Source organism: Paralichthys olivaceus, chromosome 13 (assembly GCF_024713975.1).
Source record: "Paralichthys olivaceus isolate ysfri-2021 chromosome 13, ASM2471397v2, whole genome shotgun sequence".
Lineage (NCBI taxonomy): Eukaryota > Metazoa > Chordata > Actinopteri > Pleuronectiformes > Paralichthyidae > Paralichthys > Paralichthys olivaceus.
In genome coordinates, this window is record NC_091105.1 from 23,239,022 (window position 1) to 23,259,885 (window position 20,864).

The window sequence follows — 20,864 nt, forward strand, 5'->3', positions numbered from 1 at the left end:
TTAAAGAACCCTGCATAGAAAATCTGTGATTCCAAAGACGACAGGCTAACTGTATAATAGCACTGACACAAACAGTTTGAACAGAGAATTGAATTAGCATGGAAGAGGACAATACCAAAACAAACACTGGTGTGGTCCATCTACTTTACTTATTCAAACATCGGACACTCAATAACTTGAAAGATTGGTGCCCTGAAACCTTGTACATATATCATAGCAGAGAAATGTAACATGTGGGGGAAAAAATCTAAACTTGTTTTAAGACAAAGTCACCAAACCAGTGATTCTTTATTTATTTTTTACATATTTTTTCAGCCTCTTTGCCTTTATTGAGTGGACAGTCTGATTCTATACATGTAGCTTTTCCCAGTAACTGTTTGGCTCTCTCCTCATTCATTTAGACTCTGGCCTGGTGTTGATAGTCAGAAATATCTGTCCGGAGGCGTTGCTTAGATGGCTGACTACAATACCTATGAGGTCTTTGCAAAACACACAAGTGTTTTTCTGTCTGCCCCCCTCGAAGGTTTTGACTTTGGAACACAGGAAGAGAAATAAATTGATACACGATGTCCTTGACTGCCTGAATAAGCCTTGGTATATGTAGTTTGTGACTTGGATTACCAGAGCAGGGTTCGGAGCTTTACGCATCTCTGGCAAAGCTCTAAATCAAACCAAGACATACCAGCAATGAATGTATGCATGTTACCTTGTCCTTTAGCGCCCACAGAACAGAAGACAATGTTCTCTCCAGTTTAATGCTTTGTGCACTTTGCTATTCTAAATTAGACTAATCCTCATCTGTCCTCAAGCCACATGTAACATCTTAACACTGCTGGTGCATGCGTCCCTTCAGCACCAGGTCACCTTGACACCATCTTTGCCACTTGTACTATGTCTGGAGGCAGCAGCCACTAAAAACGGAGAGCAGAGCACAGTCGCTGTGCAAATAATAACCCATTGTTTGGACATGTCTCACATGCCTCTGCACCTGTTTCTCCCTGTTCAGTTTCAGCTCTTTTCCTAGTAATACTCCTCTATTTCTCCTCCAAGCCTGAAAATTGATTTCTTGAAAAAAACGTAAGGAGAGAGACTACCTCGTGTAAATTATATCAAACCGTAATTGAGATAACATGGCAGGTGGATAGAAAGACATTTCCTGTTTGTCTTATCTGTTTTGTCACATAGAGCATGTTAACTGGGTGACATTTCCGCACCAGGCTATTTGTATCACCAAAGGCCATCGCTAAATACTGCGGGGGCATTCATATCTCACATCATGTTGGCTTGCCTTTATTAAATCCTGACTGAATGGTGTATGATGTTGCACAGCATCAGCTCAAGGAAACACCACTGTGCTCCCCGTCTGGCTGTGATTTAAAGCCATGTGGGATGGAAATGTTGGGCAGACATCTGTTTGTCTGTGTGTGCACTTCTTTGGTCCACAATGAAACATCTCAACAGCTACTGAATGTGTCACAATGAAAATTTAAATAAGTTTCAAGGGTCACTGATCATAAACAACAAAACATAAATACTTTTAGTTTTAGACTTTGATTACTGAGTGTATCCATGGGCCTTACCTAAAAGTATTATGTCAAAGAGGATACTTAATAACTAGGCTTGTGTGAAGCTGGCTAATGCATAGGTTAGCTAGTTTCAACAACTTTATACATTGTTTGTAGTTTTATCAGTGCTTCATGTATTTAAAACTGATCATATATTTTAACTTAATCTAAGTGGTTGCTAGAGTGAAACACTTTCCAATCTGCTATATTTAAGACTAGCAACCACTTAGATTAATTTAAAATATAGGAGAGAGGAGTGGAAGAACACATGTAGCCTCATCAAATGAAGTATAAGTATTTCAAAACTGCACTCTCCTCCAGGAGAGGTCAGTAGAAAGAGATAGAGGAGAGGGGAAGCTCGGCTTTTATTGGCCTCATAACGACATGGGTCACGGGGCACACAGTGACCAATAGTGGTTGAGAGTCGTGTCCAGGAGCGGTTTTAACACCTATGTGTGAAGATGAAGCACCCTGGGAGACTGAGTTCTGGAAGCTCTCCTTTGTCTTCAGAACCAAGGAGACATGTGGTCAGGCACATGTAGGCCCAACTATTCTTCACAAATACCCGGTCCCAACATAAGATATCCAGCAGCACGTTAAGACAGTTGTCCCAGCATTGCCAGTTAGGAAATGTTAAAGAATCATACCTGAGTCTATAAAAATCATACATAAGTCATATCCATATATTATTATTAATAATCAAATTTCTATTACCAGATACGGACCTCTATGTTATTTAAATTATCACGGTTACCATTTCATTGAGCTTCATTTAACATTGCAAGTATTTCAGGTATTTTCACTCTGGATCACTAAGATGAGAAATTGATTACTTTAATAACTCTCAAGCCAAATAAACTTGGGCAAAACAGTTCACAGTTTTATGATGGGTTTGATAACAAAAACCCAGACATGCATTGTTAGAATATATAAATCATTGCTATATTATGTATTTCTAGAGTGTATATGATCTCTTACTGGATATCACCTAGTGCTATATATGATACAGTGTGAATAAGGACACAGAGGCCCTTCCTTTGACAAAATAAAGCAATTTCTCAGGAAATGTGCTGTCTCCTTCATTTATTTATGAGCGCGCTCTGGGGTGTTCAGGATGGTCGGCATCACAAGCATCAGTCTCAGTCCTCAGTCTTCAGACTCCATGCAGCATTCATCGATTTTAGCCCCTCGCTGCTGAAGTGCACCATCAATCAATACAGTAACAAGTCTTCATTTATACTTGAGAAATGCAGTTTCCAACTCAGTGGGCACGAAGTCCTGGTGTTGTCAGTGCGGCCAGAGAGGCAGTGGTCTGCATGTGACCTTGGGCCTCATTTGGCCAACGACTGACACATGAATACCACAGGTCACAACACCTCAGCAGCACAGGGGTCACATCACAAAATAATGTTCAATGCAAGCATAACCATAAACAACAATATTTCAAATGCATGACAAATACATTTCTGCAACCACTGAGTCATTTTAACTTTGGTGTCACATTTTCTTCTTAACAGTGCATAAGGGCACTGGAAATGTACCAGAGGCTTATACAAAGTTGTGTAACCACATACCTAATGTAAACCAACCATAGTTAGGTAACATACTTGTCTTGCAACATTAGAATGCCAGTAAGCCTTCAAGAATGACTGCATTACCTTTTATTACCTTTTTTTATCATGAGTTTGTTTGTATATGAATGTTTTTTATGTTGTTTGGACCCATATGTTTTGTGTCAATAAAATAACTTACAGACTAACTAACTCATTAACTAAAGCAAAAGCTCAATTCATCATTGCTACTTTACTGTTATTTTATCGACCTATATTTATGCAACCTGCAGAGTAATTGCAGCTGGTAGTTGATGTAGCCACTGTGCGTGTCCAAGAACTGGTACTGTACCATTTAGTTGACTAAGAAACTCATTGTATAGTTCAGTGACCTGAATTTTATTTATGATCCATATTTGCCACAACAGTATATTCCAGTACTGTTCTAATAGGATGTACAATGAGTCTGAAGGGCAAGTGAACTACTTTTATATGCAGTTGTCACATTGAAGTCCTTGCACTGTTTTACTGATTTAAAATGAGTTAAAAGAGTAATTTTACCTGTTATAGTATTATATACCAATAAAATATAGAGTACCTAAACAACATGTTTAATAGGCCTTTAAAATGGTCTATTTTCCCATAACCTCACTGTGCTTTATTATTGATTTTTTCAGTTTTTTGCTCTGACTGTCATTTATTTTCCTTAATAGTCAGACAGGGACTTACAGTAACCGAGCAGTTATTGTCCACTGTCAGCATTAACTGATGAGCTAGGGTCTCAAAAGCAGCAAGCACTAAAAGGCAGTATGATATAAGAACAAAAACTTACATAACAGTAAATCCAATCGTTTGTTCAGAAAAAAATATAGGGTTTGTTCTATTTAGGTTTATTTCTTTTCTTCTACAGAGGATGTTATATTTTAACCCCAGTTTGTTAGTTGGTTGATTTGTGGATTGATTATATTTGTCCCCTTGGGGAAATTGGTTTTCAAAAATAATCACAACGACATATCAAACATATCAAAAGACATAACCAACACTCATACTTACATCTCCCCTTTAAGCAGCACTGGATTGACAGGTAGACATTTGGTCCAGACCAGCTGGACATCGTAATATTTGTTTTCTTTGAAAAAGCTTGTTGAATAAAGTCTTATTTATTTGTTTGTGAGCAAAATCACACGAAAACAACAAAACAAATGTCCATGAAACTTGGTGGAAAAAGATGTGATATGGGTCAGGAAAGATCCTGTCAATTTTTGGTGTGGATCCAGATCAGTGGGTGGATCCAGGATTTTTTTTCACTTGCTTTAACATTGTGAGATCGGGCATTTTTCAGTATTTATACTGTTGCAGGGAATAACTTGGATCTCAAGATCAAGCAGATTTAGGGAACCAGTATTAAATTTGGTGCAGCTTAATTCAATTGGTAGTTTTTCCTTACTCTTGTTAAGAGTTGAGAACAGAGGCTGTCACACCTTGTTAAGCCCTATTAGACAAATTGTGATTTGTGAATATGGGCTTTACAATTCAAATTTGATTGATTGACTGATGGTGAATATCTAATTGGCCCCTCTGTGTATATTGTGGCCCCTTTATGGCCCCCCGATTTTGAAAACCCTTGATCCACCAGTGCAAAAATGACCCTACAGACTCAGAGTGGTTGATCTGCAAAAGATGTAACATCAGAAAAATGCCCTTTTTACTTTTTCCCTGCAAACACTGTAGCATGCTCATCCCTGCAGAACAACCCAGGATGACAGCTCACCCCCCTCCTCCTCCTCGTCCCCCCCCCTCGCCATGCTGGGACGCCGGGCTTGGTATGGTCCGCTCCTCCCCTATCCTACGTCTCACCGATGGTAGTTCCTATTGGGAGAAGGTCAAATGACTCCGCATGTCTGCCTGTGTGTACATCCCTCGTAATGGTGCACACGCCTGGCGACGACGCTCCGAATCCAGAAGCTGTTCGCGTGAGGCGGTCCGTCGCGTTGTGTCCCCGCTGAAAGTAAGTACGGTGATGCCGAAGGTCGATGTTGTTCCTAAAGCAACTCAGCCGGCTTCATGCTTCCAGCGTGCTTTCCTTATGAAGCTTTAATGTTTGTGGAGTGTTGTGTTCCCGTGCAGCTCTGCAGCTCTTTGGAAGGAGTTTCATGTTTTTGTCAGGATGATGCTGGTTGTTGTTGTTGTTGTTGTGAGTGTGCAGGTGAAATTCAGGTAAAGGGTCGCGCGTAATTCTTCTGAAGCACGTTGTTTGACGCCATTTATGTCTTACAACTCTACTTCTATTACCATCAAGGGGAAGCTTATTCCTCGTTTACCTCTAAGCACAACTAGTAACACATATATCAGGGTTGTCTGTGCCCTAGAATACATCTCTTCAAGCTTTAGTGAGTAAATATCCCAGCATGTGTGGGGCTCCCGTAGGGATATTATATATTACATTATTTATTGATGCCATGTGTTTGTTTTTGTACATGCAGGTTTAAGTGCAGTAAGGCCACTGTAGAATTTTTATTGTGTGATATAAATGTAAAAGCATATAAAAAATAAAAATCCAGAAAATGAAAGAGGGCTATTAGAAAATCAATAGTTTAACATAATGAATGAATTGAATGTTTGCCTCCTTTACTCTCCTGTATATGTTATCTCAGGTCAGTGTGTAAGATTTATGTGAAAGGGATTTTTGGCAGAAATTGAATATAAAATAATCCTAGTGATGTTTTCACTGGTGTGTGTCATCTAAATTTATGAATTATTATTTTATTTTTTTTCCAGCTGCTACATTAAACTTCACCTGTAGATGTCACTTAATTCTACACACTGTACCTTTAATGTGGGAGTGTGGAAAGTTCACTCCTCAGCACCTAGAAAGCTCTGAGGAGTGGACTTAATGAAGTGAGTCATCAGAGTGAGCCTCAAACTCCCCTCCTGCAGAGTAGCATGCAGCTAAGCCTATTACACCATTGCATAATGCAATAAGGTATAGTCCCATAAGGTAAAAAAAAAAGTGAGCGGCCTCTGAGGGTTAGATGGACAAAAGCCTGTACTTTGTATTGTCCAGACTCCTTAATCTCTCATTATACATCCTAATAAAACATACCAGTCCAGAGTGGAGGGCTCAGCATGTTGAACTGAGAGAGGAAGCTGTGTTACTGTTACTGTCCAGACACACACTGCTCTGCTGAAGTGTCCAGTAGTTTGTTCAAGGTCAGAGCAGAGGGATAGAGGAGGTGACAGGAGTTACAGGTCAAGATTGGTGTTTTTTTCACTTATTATAATATAAGATTATCCATTTAATCAGCTTTTTTAACACTGTACAACATCTGCTCTACGAATACAGTTTTAAGTTGAAATGAACCTCACAGGAAAAAATATGACCCCAGAACTCATCCCTGTCAGTTCTGTAAAGGATGGCAATGACACACACACACACACACACACACAAACAACACACACACACACACACACACACACACACACACACACACACACACACACACACACACACACACACACACACACACCTTGAATGATGACTTTAGTAATCAAATCATGTTTGGTCCTGCTGGTTTTGATTAATCCTTCACCCTGCCATCATCAGTAAGTGATTGCTGTTACCAATTGATTACTGCAACGAGATTCCTGTTGATGGAACCTAACTATTTTGCTTTATAGAAAATGATTACTTACATGCTATTTTAAAAAGAAACAAATTCAATTAGTAAAATAGAATAGAAATGTTTCCTTATCTCCAAGGGAAGAGGATAGATGTCGTATTAAGGTGGCCATGGCAAAACCTAGTATCTCTCAGATTCATCTGTAAAATGCTGTGTGGTATTTCAACAGCTGCAACTATCTCATCTATTTCTGCAGCCTCATTAATGCAAACAAACACACACACACACACACACACACGTACACACCTCCCAGGCAGAGCCGAGAACCCCTGTGCTACCCTGAGGAATACAAACACTGAATTACTAGCATCAGTTCTGACTTGTTGCCAGGCAGACTGTTTCCTGAAAACACGCATTGTGCAAAATGAATCAGTGTTCAGCTGCTGCAGTTTGTTATAACCTTAAATGAGCTGTTTCTTAGAACAATATATAGAACCAACTTCCCTTTACACTGAGCCGATGCTGTTTGACCTTCCATAATATGAAGGTAAATTAGTGGCACTGTAGAATACGGAGTGGCTCACAATAACATTCCCTCTGAGTGATTATGGTACTTGTTTGTTCTATAATAGAGCAGTGTTGCCATATTGTTTATTTACAATACATATGGTTCTCCAGTGGGGTTTTGAAGGACTCTTCAATCAATCAGACAGGAAGGAACCACCATCACTGGTGGAGACAGTCTTACGTCTGCCTCTGTGTTGCCATGTGAGAATGGTGATCTTGAATAATAGATCTCTAAAAAGGAGGTGGAGGTGGATTGTTTGTAGCCAAATTCACCTTCCCTTTGATCACAGGCCAAAGTGTTGACTCTGTTTAGCACTTTGTTCAGGCTTCACAATGATATTTTGGTTGATCAGTCTGACAACATAGTATTTAAGAGTCCAAGAAATGGATTGAATGATCAATATGTATTTGTAAACTACTCCTGCATGGTAGACTTGGCGGCTGGAGTGAAAGTTTTTCTTTCCCTTCTTTCACTTTTGAAAAGAATGGGTGTAATTTACCAAGTTCAATATTCTCCAAGTAACTGATACATTTGGGAATCATTCAACTCAGATTGTCAACAAAGCTGTCTGTAAGCTCTGTGTGGTTCTAAACAGATAACATCAAATGTTTTGGCCCCAAAAATGATTGCCATTTAGTTGAATACAGAGAGAAGTACTTTGACAATTGTTAGATTGCATCCTGACATTTTTTTGAATTTGTGATTGAGAATAACATTTAAATATTTGATTGATAAGCAAAAATAATAACATAAAATGTAACAATTCTTCATTAAAATGTCGACGAGACCTAGGTTATATATTTTGTTGACTTATATACTGACTTTATCCTAAATGTTTCCAACCCAGAGAAATACCCAGTTTTATTCAAGTAACGGGACATTTTATTTTGGTTGCCTCATAATAGCATCATGTCCAATTTACCTGTGGCTTTACCCACCACTGCCCTAACTTCTCCAGTTAGCCAGTTAGCTACTCAGCTCTTTTCTATAGGTCAGTCCTAATGGATCATGGTTATTCATTGTCGTGTTCTGTGTCACATGAATACAAACGTAATACATTACTTCATCAATACTACTACTACTCCCTAGCAGCCAACGTTACATAGTTAATACGGGTGTAACAATTCGTTTCGCCAATACGATTCAAGGATCATATTGGTTCATTTAGAACGATACGATCTGAAACGATTCAGTGACTTGAAATTGATTCACTAACTTTTTAGCCAAAAATTCAACCAGTGTGACTGAAATAAATACCTGGATACTGGACAGTGCAGGTGAAGTTTCCTAGATTCCTGTTGTTTCTTGTAAGGGAATCAGGTATAAATTATGGATATAAACATACAAGTAAACAACAATAAATGATAAATGCATTCACATTCTATTTGAATAAAGTGCAACCAACACTTTAGGTTGAATTAACAGGAAGTTAACCTTTTCTGCTCTCATTTTCAATATTCAATACATTTTCAATGAAAATCCTTTACTTGACCTTTACATATCCTACAAACAGCGAGCGACTTATTTAGAACATCTCCGTCTTTGCAAAAGCCAAAGTGTTTCCACACACTGGACCGCAATGGTGGCTTGATAATGTCTCGCTCGCCGGCTTCTCTGCCATCCGCCAACATGCTATGTTTTCATATATGCGCTGCTGCCGGCGCGTGGCGATGAGGTCACAGACAGGCAGACTGAATCGAGTAACGTTTAACGCCTTTATCATTAAAAGTGCTAAAAAAAAACATCCATATAAAGTCTGACGTGCTTAAATCCAATGCGTTGTTTCCTAGTATCAATACAATCGATTGATTACCTTTTAAAACGATTTCAGATCGATGTCGTCCGGAAGGCCAACTTGCTGAGCACAGATCAATGTAGTTGGATCGTAGGAATATAAATCGATACATCGATGTAGTAGATGAATCGTTACACCCCTAATAGTTAACATTGAAATTTACCTTCTATTGTTTACTTAATGCCCTAATTGTTGCAGCTTTACTTTTTCACTAGTTTTAAACTTACTGGTATTCAGTTTAAATGTTGTAAAAGAAATGCTGAGCAGTTCTGCAGCTGGATGTGCATTTGAATTCAACCCTGGTACCAGCAATAAAACTGCTTGACAAACTAATTTATTCAGCCTTTCTGCAATTACTAGTCTTTCACAGACTGTACTTTTTGGTAGTGCTGAATTTATGGAGTTGATAGAGGAGCGTGGGGGTACTGTTGTAAAACATGAAATGATGGAGAGAGAGCGAGACAGACAGACAGGGAGTGAGGGAGGCTCTTGAATGCACAACAAAGCAATTAGATAATGACAAGGGCAGTGACACAGTGATTTGTTGCCTTCTGTTATAATGGGATTCTAGGAATCCAGTTCAAAATTGTTTAAATTAATTTTAAAGCTTCCAAGAAATGCATTCCTTCCATTATGTTGCTTTATGGCTCCGTGCTGGCTGCAGACGTTGTTTACAAAGTAGCTCGAGAGATTCCCAGACAGGAGGATGCTCATGGCATGTTGATGCTTTATCTGAAGTTTCTATTTAAACATCCGTCTCCATCCACTCACTCATGATGATTTCATGTTGTATGTGAAAGAAAGTGCACCCCCCCAGGTCTCCTCATCTTGGTATAAAAACCAGACAGATGATTAGTTTGTTTGTTTTCTTGAACGCTCTCCCACTGTTATTTCCATCTTTTGTTTGCTTTGTCACTGATTTCCCACTGACTGATGACGATTATCTCTAAAGAGAGATAGCAAGGGTTAACAACCTCAGCAGATCTAAGCAGAGAGACCAGGTGAACAATTTGGGAGGACGGACATACGAAGTAGCAGACGTAGGATGTAGCGTTTAGTAGCCGGTCGGGCTTGGTCTGGGTCCATAATAGCTTTACCTACATACAGTAAACAGCACCATGGGACTGGTTGGAGGATTACAGAGGATTTGCCTCACTAAGCCACAGAAACCCAGCCCAGTGACCCCCCCCCCCCCCCGTGTCTCCTCCTCCCTTGAACCAAGCAACCAACCACCCACTTCTTTCCTCTTCTCCTAGTCTTCCTGGCACATGATGCCCTGGGGGCTGGCCATGTGACCCAAGTCACTGATTATGGATAGGATAAAGGATAAAGTATGGCGTTGGCACTCTTTAGATGTTGATGTTTCATAAAGTGATTAAATCAGTTTCCCTCAAATTGATTTGAGAGTGATGAAACTGTGCTCATTTCCTCTGTTCTCCCATTTTTCAGCGCTGCTCAGGCCGACATTTTCTGATAAGTGTGCAAAGTTTTACCTTAGTGACAAAACTTATCATCCAAATAGCTGTCAGGGTGCGTTAAGGGCAAGTTCTGAATCAAACCCCCCTTCCTCCCTCCCTTGCCAATGGAGTGATAATGTGACAGCCAGATGACATGCATCACACAACGCACGCCACATAACTTGATGGGAAGAAGGCGACGCTGTCAGCAAACTAAAATCTGATTTGGCTCCATCGCTGAAGTTGAGCGAGTATTGCCTTTAGTTCCACTGCGGGACACTGCATGAAAGCTAATTGAATCAAAGCAAGGGGATAGGGTCATTTTTTTACCGACACTCCACAGGCATTTTGTCTCTGTCAGCCTAATATTAAGCAGTGAAGTGAGTCAGCAGAGAGCCGTCCCCAATCCAACTGTGTGCATGTCTTTAACTCAAACTGACAGTGTTCCAGCTCTCGTACATACCTTGCCATTAGCCAGGAACGCTGAGGTTTTCTCTTTTTTTTCCCCTCCTGTTTTCTTTTTTAAACACCACTGTCATCATGTGCAGCCTCCATGCATTAGCAACACTCACAGGCAAAAATAGATCAACCCAGGAAGGCGGAGGTTTATTTTAGGTGAACACTGAGCTCTGAAGAAAAGACATTCAGTAGTTTTCATTGCATCACGTAATCTCATGGGGGCTGTGTTGTTCCTGACTCGAATGATGTTATGCTCTTCATGAAGCAGGAGCAGAATCATCAAACCTTAGCTGGATTAGTGACTTTGTTGCTATGCCCTCATGTCAATATTTATTTAGGCGATTCATTTTTTATCAGCCCCTTGATTGACTTTGTGGCCTTTAACTTTGCTACAGTATGTAATATGCAGGAGGCTGCACATTTAGGCTTGAAACAAGAACATAGAAACTGTGGAAAATGGTCAGCTGCTTTTGATGCTGTAAACACAGTAGAGGTGTCGACAGATAATATTACCTCTTTCAGGGAGCTTATGTTCTACGCCTGTCTATTTGTTTGTTTGTAGGATTAAGCAAAAACTACTGAACCAATTTCCATGAAAAAGGACATTTTGCAGAGGGGTGGGGCATGATCCGAGGAAAGTGCCGACATTTTTTTGTGTGGATCTGATTCAGTCTTCCTCATCTGTGTGAATGGGTGAATGGCAAACTGTACAGTAAAGCATTTTGAGTGGTCATCAAGACTAGAAAAGCTCTATATAAATACAAACCATTTGCCATTTTGTGGACTCAAACCCTTCACCCAACTGTCCAACGGCGTAATGGTGAGTAGAGGAAGTGAACTATACTTTTAAGGGTCAGACTGTTTTTTTCTATTAAAATTCAACCCTTGATATCAGGTTGCAGGTGAAATCATGTTTAAAAAGCTGTTAACACCAAGCAAACATAAAATAGTGTGGTTAGTTTTAGATTAGAAGATCGAAATCACCCTCATGTTTACACACTGAATATGAAGAGAGGCAGCAGCAAACATCCACACACACACACCTATGAAGCACATAGCTCACCAGACGATTGCAAATACTGTGTACATTGTGTTTTTTGTGCCAATATAACAATCAAGATATGAAATGCTGATTTGAGGGCTTTAAAGAATTGCTCCTGATCTTTGACACAGCCAGGCTAAACCCCTCCGGATAATTTCAGGAGATTATGTGGAGTTCAGTGGATGTCTGAAAGCAGTTGAAGCCAAAGTGCGAATCTGTGTGTAGGGTTTACAAATCTGTAGGCACAGCTTACTACAGCACTGCTGTAAACCGAAAGTACAGCTTTTTAATTCTGTTATTTTTTATATTAATATTTTTTTTTATTAGTTGGTCCTTGAGGCACTCCTCTCATCTTCTCAAATTAGTCAAGAGAGCAGTAAATGTAAAAACCCCAAATGTAAAACTATTTAAATCCACCTTTCTCTTATTAAATTCCGTCACCTCTAGCTTTGTGTGTCATGCTTTCATTTGATGTACTTACGACCTCTATTCATCTAGAATTGTTATCTTGCAGGATTTGGGGCTGTATGTTGTCCAGTTTTTAATTCACTTGTTCATAAATATAATGCTATAGGCTGATGGATAAACTGTTGTGGTTTTTACATGTGAGCTGGAGAACATGTAAATAGAGCACTGAATAGAGTTCATACCTCTGCCAAGGCCCAACAGTCCCCTTACTAATCCAGCTGCACCAAATTTCACACACTCATAGATATCAGTCCCCTTAATGTGCCTGATTCTGTTTAATCATGATCCATCTATTAATCCCTTGGAAACACATCTCGTGATGGAGATCCTGGATTAGCCCCTTTGTCCGGATCAAAAAGTCAATGGGTTCTTTCTTGGCCCATGTGCCATCCTTCCACTAAGTTTTGTGGAAATCTGTTCAGTAGCTTACGGTAAAAGGCTGAGATACAAATCACCAACCAACCAGCTCTCTCTGCTTACTCTTGGAAGAAAGGTGAATCATTTAAACTATTACGAACTTGATGGTGATTTTTAAAATGAAAAGACCATCAGTTTTACAAGGAGCTCACTTGTTATCTTGTATTTTAAATTTATTTCTGGACTGGGCTCAAAACGTTAAGTAAAACAAATGAACTCCGCCAGTGTGAACTCGTATTCTGGTTAGTGGAAATGGTAATTTGAAGAAACCTTTATGGTATTACATATTTCATCCTCATTGTGGTGACATTTCCATCAGCATAAATTGTGCCTTTAATATCACCCAAAGTACGGCGTCTGTAAAAGATATAGCCGTGATGTTTCAGGGTAGAATGAGTCTCCTGGTGCTCTATAGTATGGAGTATGAGGAAGTAAACTGAGGAGCTCAGATTTTCTAACAGCAGGAGGCAATATACGTGTCCAGTTATTGAAAGGAATTATCGAAGTCAAACATGCATCCGTTGTCATTCTAACGCCTCCCATAGATATTTGAGTAGTGTCAATACAGAAGCACCATTAACGCTACGTGATGTTTGGGCAGTGTAATCAAACAAGATAAATCCATGAGCCGTTTTCCACTGACGTGTGGCTGGCAAAATTTACAGTGAGAGTTTTAATTTGCCAGGGAAATGTTCTCATGCAGCGCAGACCAACAGTGACACGTCTGACCTCAAGTGTACTGTGGAGTTCCTCTAGGGGTTGGGATAAGATGCCCCTTAGAAGATAACAATCGTGAATCGCGACCATTAACCCAACTCAAACACTGAGAGTCAAAAATGACAGAGAGGGTGTTTATTCGTTGCCCAGTAATTGACTGAGCATTTCCATAATGGCATTGTGTTTCCTGCCAGGCTAATGTGACCCCTATTAGTTCAGGAAACGTACCACAATAAGGCTCTGTCTGCGCCGCCAGAAACGCAGCCAAGGAAATGAATTGGGAGAGATGAGGGACCGGAGGAGCAGAGATGTAAACAATGGTGAGGTGCAGACAATGGGACAACCAGGGGACATGGGTGGAGAACAGAAGGGAAGATGAGTCATATCAATGCAGTAAACTGGGCCCTGATTGAAATGCTGCTGCAGCAGTCTGTCTGATTCAGATTTTGGGCGTCCCACTACTGATATTTAATACTCAACAGATACTTGTTATATCAGATTAGGCTTTGGTTTCTCTTTACTAAATGCTTTCGTCAGAAGTATTGTTCTTTAAGAAAATACACACTTTTTGGTGTATCTGGTAATTTTACAGACAGTTACAGGAATCTTAGACATCAGAATGTAAATTATACAAAACCCTTTCAGCCTCTCCTCCTCTGTCTTGAATGTTGCTAAAGTTGTTAAGAATAATCTGTCATCTCTATCTGCGGCTTTAGGTTGGTGGTGTTGTTTCCCTTCCTCAGTGTGTCTTCGAGGCTGTTACTGATTTAGCTGTATGCTGAGCCAACTAATCCCACCCCTGATCAATACTCCACTTCTCCTGCTCATACTCTGGATCTCATCCAGGAAGCAGCACAGCTGATGTCTTTATTCACCTTCACACCGCTCATTCATAAACCCAATGGCAAATGGAGAATTGGAATTTGCATTTAAATTAGTATGGATTTGGTACAGTGAATGTAGCTTACTGTATTTGAATGAGTTTATGTGGTCGCATTTAGTGATGCATTGTATACATGCTTAGCTCATCTTCGTGTTGTGCGAAATAACTCTGTCGGCCTTCATCTTAAATCATCTAGCATTAGGCCAAACGCGTCACTCTTGTGTGGTCGTTGTTTTTATGGTTGGCCGCTTATGGCAGAATTGCACACCCGAGCATCGGCGATACCTGCTGTGCCTATGACTGTCTGAGGGATTCGCCTCAATCCATTACATGCTTGGATGCTGATAGTGTTTGTCAGGATGCTCAGCACGCCCAGAGACAATTAAGCTCAAACACAAGGCTGGTTTAATGAAGCTCGGCAGGAAAAACATCCTCAAACAAGGTTCTTTTGCCATAGAGATGGAATTAGATGAGGTCCATCGGTGTCCGGGGGAACCAGGCTCGACTGGTGCACTGTTGTGGTTTAGGTTTATGCAACTTAATACATGCAGTAGTTAATGTGATAATGATAGTCTCCATTTACCACTTTACACACAGCATAGTTAGCATCACAGACAGCATCCTGGGTTAAAGCAGATTTGCTTTACATGTTCTAAGTAAAGTAAAGATTCCTGCAGGTGGCAGATTTTGACAAGATTTCATTTTTAAATGTATCTTCATGTGAGCAATCTGAGTGATCAAGGTTTTCTTCTTTCTGAGTTGCAGGTGGCTTATAAAATATCCCAGTGAAATTTTTGCATTAACTTAGCCATATCAGGTACATCTGAATTGTAGGGTCTCCAGCTTTGGTCCGGGGCATGTTTTTCATCCATTGCTTAACTGATGACAGTTATCATGATGTTACTCAGATAGTTATTCTGCTAAATTGGTTGTTTGAACACAAGCAAGGGTTAATAACAACATGAACGACAACATTATGAATAAAGGTAGCAAAAGTAAAGAGTCAAAGGGCATTGTCACACCTACATTGTTTGGTCCGGACCAAGTCTGAACCAAAGGAACGGGTGTGAAAGGTGCCTTGGACTGTGGTCCAGACCAACAGACCAAAATTTAGTCAGACCAAAAGAGGTGGTCTTGACCCAGATCAAACGATCCATGGTTCACAAAGAAGTGGAAGTAGGTTACAGGATTGCTTGTAGTCTTTGCCTCTATAATGTTTTAACAACAAAGAAGTTCATTTTGCTGGTAGTTACACGATAATGATATAAGAGAGGCGACAAAACAAACAAACAGGTTCATTCATTTCTTCTTTCTAAACTATGTTTTTGTTTATGTAATTTTTTTTAAAGTATAGTTTAGTATGTGTGTATGTTTAATAAAAGTGTTCTTACACGTGGAGTATGTGGATATGCTTTTTTTCTCTGGTGATTTGAAGTTGCATTTCATTCTTTACTGTATATGCTTTAAAACTGAACTCTTTGGTTTGTTCTCAACCATTCAAGTGAAGCTGTCGTCATTTAATCTCGAATAAGTGCATTTTCAGTTTCTGACTCGCTTCGGAAAGGGTGAGGGTTTGTAAGTATTTTTTCTGAGGGGCGTGCTGGGTTTGGTGAAGCACTCTGTGTGATCATTTTAAAACCCTGCAACAATGTGATGATTGGCTGGATGAGTCACATTAAAAAGCGATGCAAAATGAAATTGTGCAAAATTATGCCTGTCCACTCCTTGGGCTCAGGATTTCCCCTCTGATTAGATAAACTGTTTGCTTTAATGAAATGAAATATTTTATGATAATTGGCTTTCACTATGCATGTACATGCAGCCTTTTATGGTGATGCATTCATCTTGTTAATGTTTCGTTGCTGGCGTAATTGCATCAAATGTTTTAAAGGTATAATTACATAGCCTGTTGAGATGTTATGTACTGTCAAACATGGAAACTCTCTCCAGGGATGGGAATGTTGCTGTTTGGGTCCAAACTGATACATCTTTCCATCAATTGCAGGGATTGCCATGTAATCTTGAAGTTAAATTCATGGGCAGTGTCTGAAATTACTCACAGTCACTATATAGTGCTCTATGAGCTCACTATATAGTGCTCTATGTAGAAGTCACTATAGTGAAGTAGGGTCTGAGTGGGTGATTTCAGACACAGCCATGGTCTTGAAGTGATGTTAGTGATTAGTGATGCCATAAAGGAGAAGTTCGTTTTATTTCATCCTGGTCCTTATTTCCAGCATATGGTGTGTAGATCTACTCACCCATAAAGGTTTGGAGTAACTTGGAGTCCTTCGGACGCTTTTAGATCCACACGCGTTCTGTGTATATCCATACAACGCAAGTGACTGGGGCATCCACAATACAGCCTCTAAATAACACATTATCACATTAAACTCTTTATTTACTATGAATCTCCAGCACTAATCCCCTGTGACTCTCGCCAGCCTCGGAGCTAGCGTTAGCTTAATGAGTTGCTTTGTTTACATCCTGGGCTTTCACTGAGGTGACGTCACCGAGACGCGCAGCTCAGGTGACAATCAGCTGTGTTTGTTTACACGGAGTTTGCTGCTGCTAGTTTCGCGCAACATGGCAGAATAGTCATCAGGTGCTTTACGGTACAGTATTCTTTTATAGCAGCTGTGTCCTGGTGCTCGGGCGTATTCACCCGGTTAAAGGCTAGCTAACTTCAGCGGGCTAACGAGCAGCCTCGGAGCTAACGTTAGCTTAGCGAACCGATTTGTTGATTAAACAGGAAGACAACTCGCTCTCGGTTCGCTAAGCTAACGCTATCTCCGAGGCTAGCGAGACTCACAGGGGATTAGTGCTGGTGATTCATAGTATATAAAGAGTTTCGCGGCAGATAATGTGTTATTTAGAGGCTGTATTGTGGATGCCCCAGTCACTTGCGTTGTATGGATATACGCAGATCGCGTGTGGATCTAAAAGCGTCCGAAGGACTCCAAGTTACTCCAAACCTTTATGGGTGAGTAGATCTACATACCATATGCTGGAAATAAGGACCAGGTTGAAAAAAAATGAACTTCTCCTTTAACTTCCTCTTGCACCACCATGAGATGTACATACTGGTTTTAAAATCACACTGCAATCCCTTTTAGTCATCCCTGTAAAACATGTCCTGTAATGTTTTTTTTGGTTAATTGCCAATAAGGAAGGAAAGCATAAAATGGCGTAAACGTAAAATGGCGTTTAGGGAACATTAGTATTTCCTGGAGCGTGTCTGTGTGTGTGTGTTTGATTGACAGGCTCACCTCCAGCTAAAATCAGTATTATTGTCTGTATGGAAACAAGTTCTCCGTCTTTGTACATGAGGGAATCTACAAATGATAATCATAGAATAATAATAAAACTCTATTTCTGTAGCACTTATGGAAACAAGGTTACAAGGTGCTGCACAAAACACACAGGAATAAAACTACACAGAATACAACAAGACCAAACAAAAACAATAAAGATGATCATATAAAAAAAAAACCTTCAATAAAACCAGTTAAAAATCAGGCATTTAACCTTTCCTATAAACATACGATTTGAGCAATGATTAAAAAACAAATAAAGTGCTCAACAATGAAAACAAATACTAGAAATTAAATTAAATTTGCACACAAGTGTCTGTAGTATTTGAGGTTTACATCTGGGTTTTAGGCTCTACTGGACGACATTGATGAGTCACATGAGAGAGGTTCATACAGAAAGGCTTTTTAACTGCAACTGTAAGCTGAATATTTAAAGTAACTCAGGATAACAAGTCACAAATTCTAAAAATAGTCAATATGAATTTTCTATCTCACATACGGCCGGCTGTGGCTGAGGGGTAGAGCGGTCATCCTCCAACCAGAAGGTCGGCAGCCTGATCTCGTGTCCTTGGGCAAGATGCTGAACCCTGAATTGCCCCTCAGAACAGAAAAGTGCTGCTAATAGATGCACTGTATGAATGTGTGTGTGAATGGCAACTGTAGTGTTTGAGTGGTCATCAAGACTAGAAAAGCTCTATATAAATACAAACCATTTACCATTTTACATACGAGTAAGACCTCAGTCTTGTGTGTGGAGGTCTTGTGTTTGACACAGTCATCCACCACAGCCTCTTCTCTACAGGGACTCTGTCTATGCTAACTTTCTAAAGCCTTTCTGCTAGAAAGTGGCATTTATTAAGCACCTAATTGGAGCAGACTTTTAAAAGGCTGCTCAGTCTTATTAAATGACACATTTCAACAACAACCTGAGCACCATTTTTTACAAGTGAAGGAAAAAAAGACAAAAACAGGAAGCTTTGGGAGTCACTGGGTGTTGCCATGTTTCAAACTTGTGTAAGTAGTTGAATAGCTGAGATTGTGTCACTAAGGTTCAAATGAATACCCCATGTAAATTTTTTATTTCTTATATATTTATATTAAGGTCACAGAATGGCAGATACTAGAATGAACTTTGTAGAGCATATACCTCCTCAAAGGCCCAACAGTCCCCTTAAATTTTATATATATATATGTATATGAAGATCCATTTTACTATTCCCTGTGAAATCTATCAAAATGTTTAAAATATATCTCACAGTGTCTTTACAAAATCTCACAAAATAAAATTCCCTTTGTCTGGATCTACATCACAATTGAATGGGTTCTTCAATTGAACATGTTCCCATGTCCCATCCTTCCCCAGTGTTTATCTCTGTAGTTTTTATATAATCCAAACGCTGCTCTCAGACATGCACTGAACTCCAGAGATCCTCAGGACATTCACACGGAGGGGTTGTATGTGTGAATGTAGTGAGAGTCTTAGGACTTTCTGTGGAGTTTTGTCTGACCATTCCCCTAGAGAACAGCAGGAGATCCTCCACAGGATTGACCGCAAGCGAGTGGGCATGCTGATAGAATTTCTAACACACGACAGATGCAAAAATGGAAAAAAAGAATACAAATATGTAAGGATGAAAAAGCGGAGCCACACACACAGATGACACCAGAGAAGATGTCACGAGAGCTTTTGGTGATAACAACAGACGCTGGTGTTGATGTGGTGTAAACAGAAACACCTGACATCCGCAGCAGAATTAATATGTTACATCCTGCCACTGTGCCTCCCCCTCATCTGAATGTCTGTGTTGTGAACACATCTGAGGGGAGAATCTCCTGCTGCTTAACCAACAAACTAATAAACAACGAACAAACGTGTGTAACAAAAGTATCTAACCTCTAACCTCCTTTGTGTTGAACAGTTTAATGGAGATGGATAACTCCTGATGGATTGTAGTCACACTTGGTACATCTCATTTTCCCACCTCACCTCCAATATTGTAAAGTTACACAATGGAACTTTTATTTAGGTCATCAGGTTATATGTTTAATTTCAGAGCGTATATACCTGCACATTAATCCCATCAGCCTCAGCTTTTACTGAGAGTTTAATAAATTCTAATGGTAAAACCTTGAGCTGAGTGGTTAACTACCTGCTAAACATCAGTGTTTCAGACTCTTGTGTTCAAATGTGTTTTCTGTGTACAGTGGTGAAACATGCCATGATGGAGCGTGAAGAGCTGTGGACAAAAAGCTTTCACTCTTAATGAAAATGTTAGTTTTGTTTGGCTTCTAAAAGTGAGACTGCTCCAAACCTTAATCCATCTCACTGCATTATCAAACATCCATCATACCTTGAAAGTAATACACCGGAACTACAATTAATCTCGACTACAGGCCGTAGTTAAGATATTTCCTCGGCCACAAGCCCAGTCTGCTGAACCTGATACCATGAGCTTGCCTGTGCTGTTATCCTCTGCGAATCATGGAAGATCCACAGTTGGCTTCTGCTCTGCACTGTGAGCTTACTTACAGAAGTGAGTACATCTGCGGTTTCCATGTCACCTGAATGAATAATCAGATGTTTCCAGTGTCACAGTACTTTGTTAACCTTTATGGCTGCTTATTCAGCTCTCCTCTCCTCTGCTCCCCGCTCATACTCCGAGTATTACAAATGAGATGGTGTGTATGAGCACACATGCTCGTCTAAATGATGGAGGGGAGAAATAGGCTGATAGGACTGAGCCGGGAGCTTTAATCACCCCATTCTCCTTCTCTTTCCCTCCCTCCCTCCCTCTGGCCCTCCACTCATCTCATTACAGACAGGAGAGGGTGAGAAGTGAGGCCTGCACAGACCTTGGCATTAATTATTGAACCCCATCTTCTTTTACTCCAGCCCCTCCCCCAAAGTCTCTGATAACCTTTACATAAAAGAGCAGAGGCTAACTCCCAGCAATTATACAGTTGGTAGGTATAGCATTAGACCTATAGAGAAGTACCCTGGGTGGGGAT

At 40.1% G+C, this 20,864-nt stretch overlaps 1 protein-coding gene across 1 annotated transcript in view; it reads left to right on the plus strand.

The window, feature by feature from the left end:
• The first annotated feature begins 4,969 nt into the window (after positions 1-4,969).
• The window catches only part of oxr1a (oxidation resistance 1a), a 149,707-nt gene continuing 133,812 nt past the window's right edge, over positions 4,970-20,864 (plus strand). Inside the window, exon 1 of the mRNA XM_020091303.2 lies at positions 4,970-5,123. The gene's annotated coding sequence lies outside the window, so the exon portion shown is untranslated. The remainder of the gene's footprint in view (positions 5,124-20,864) is intronic.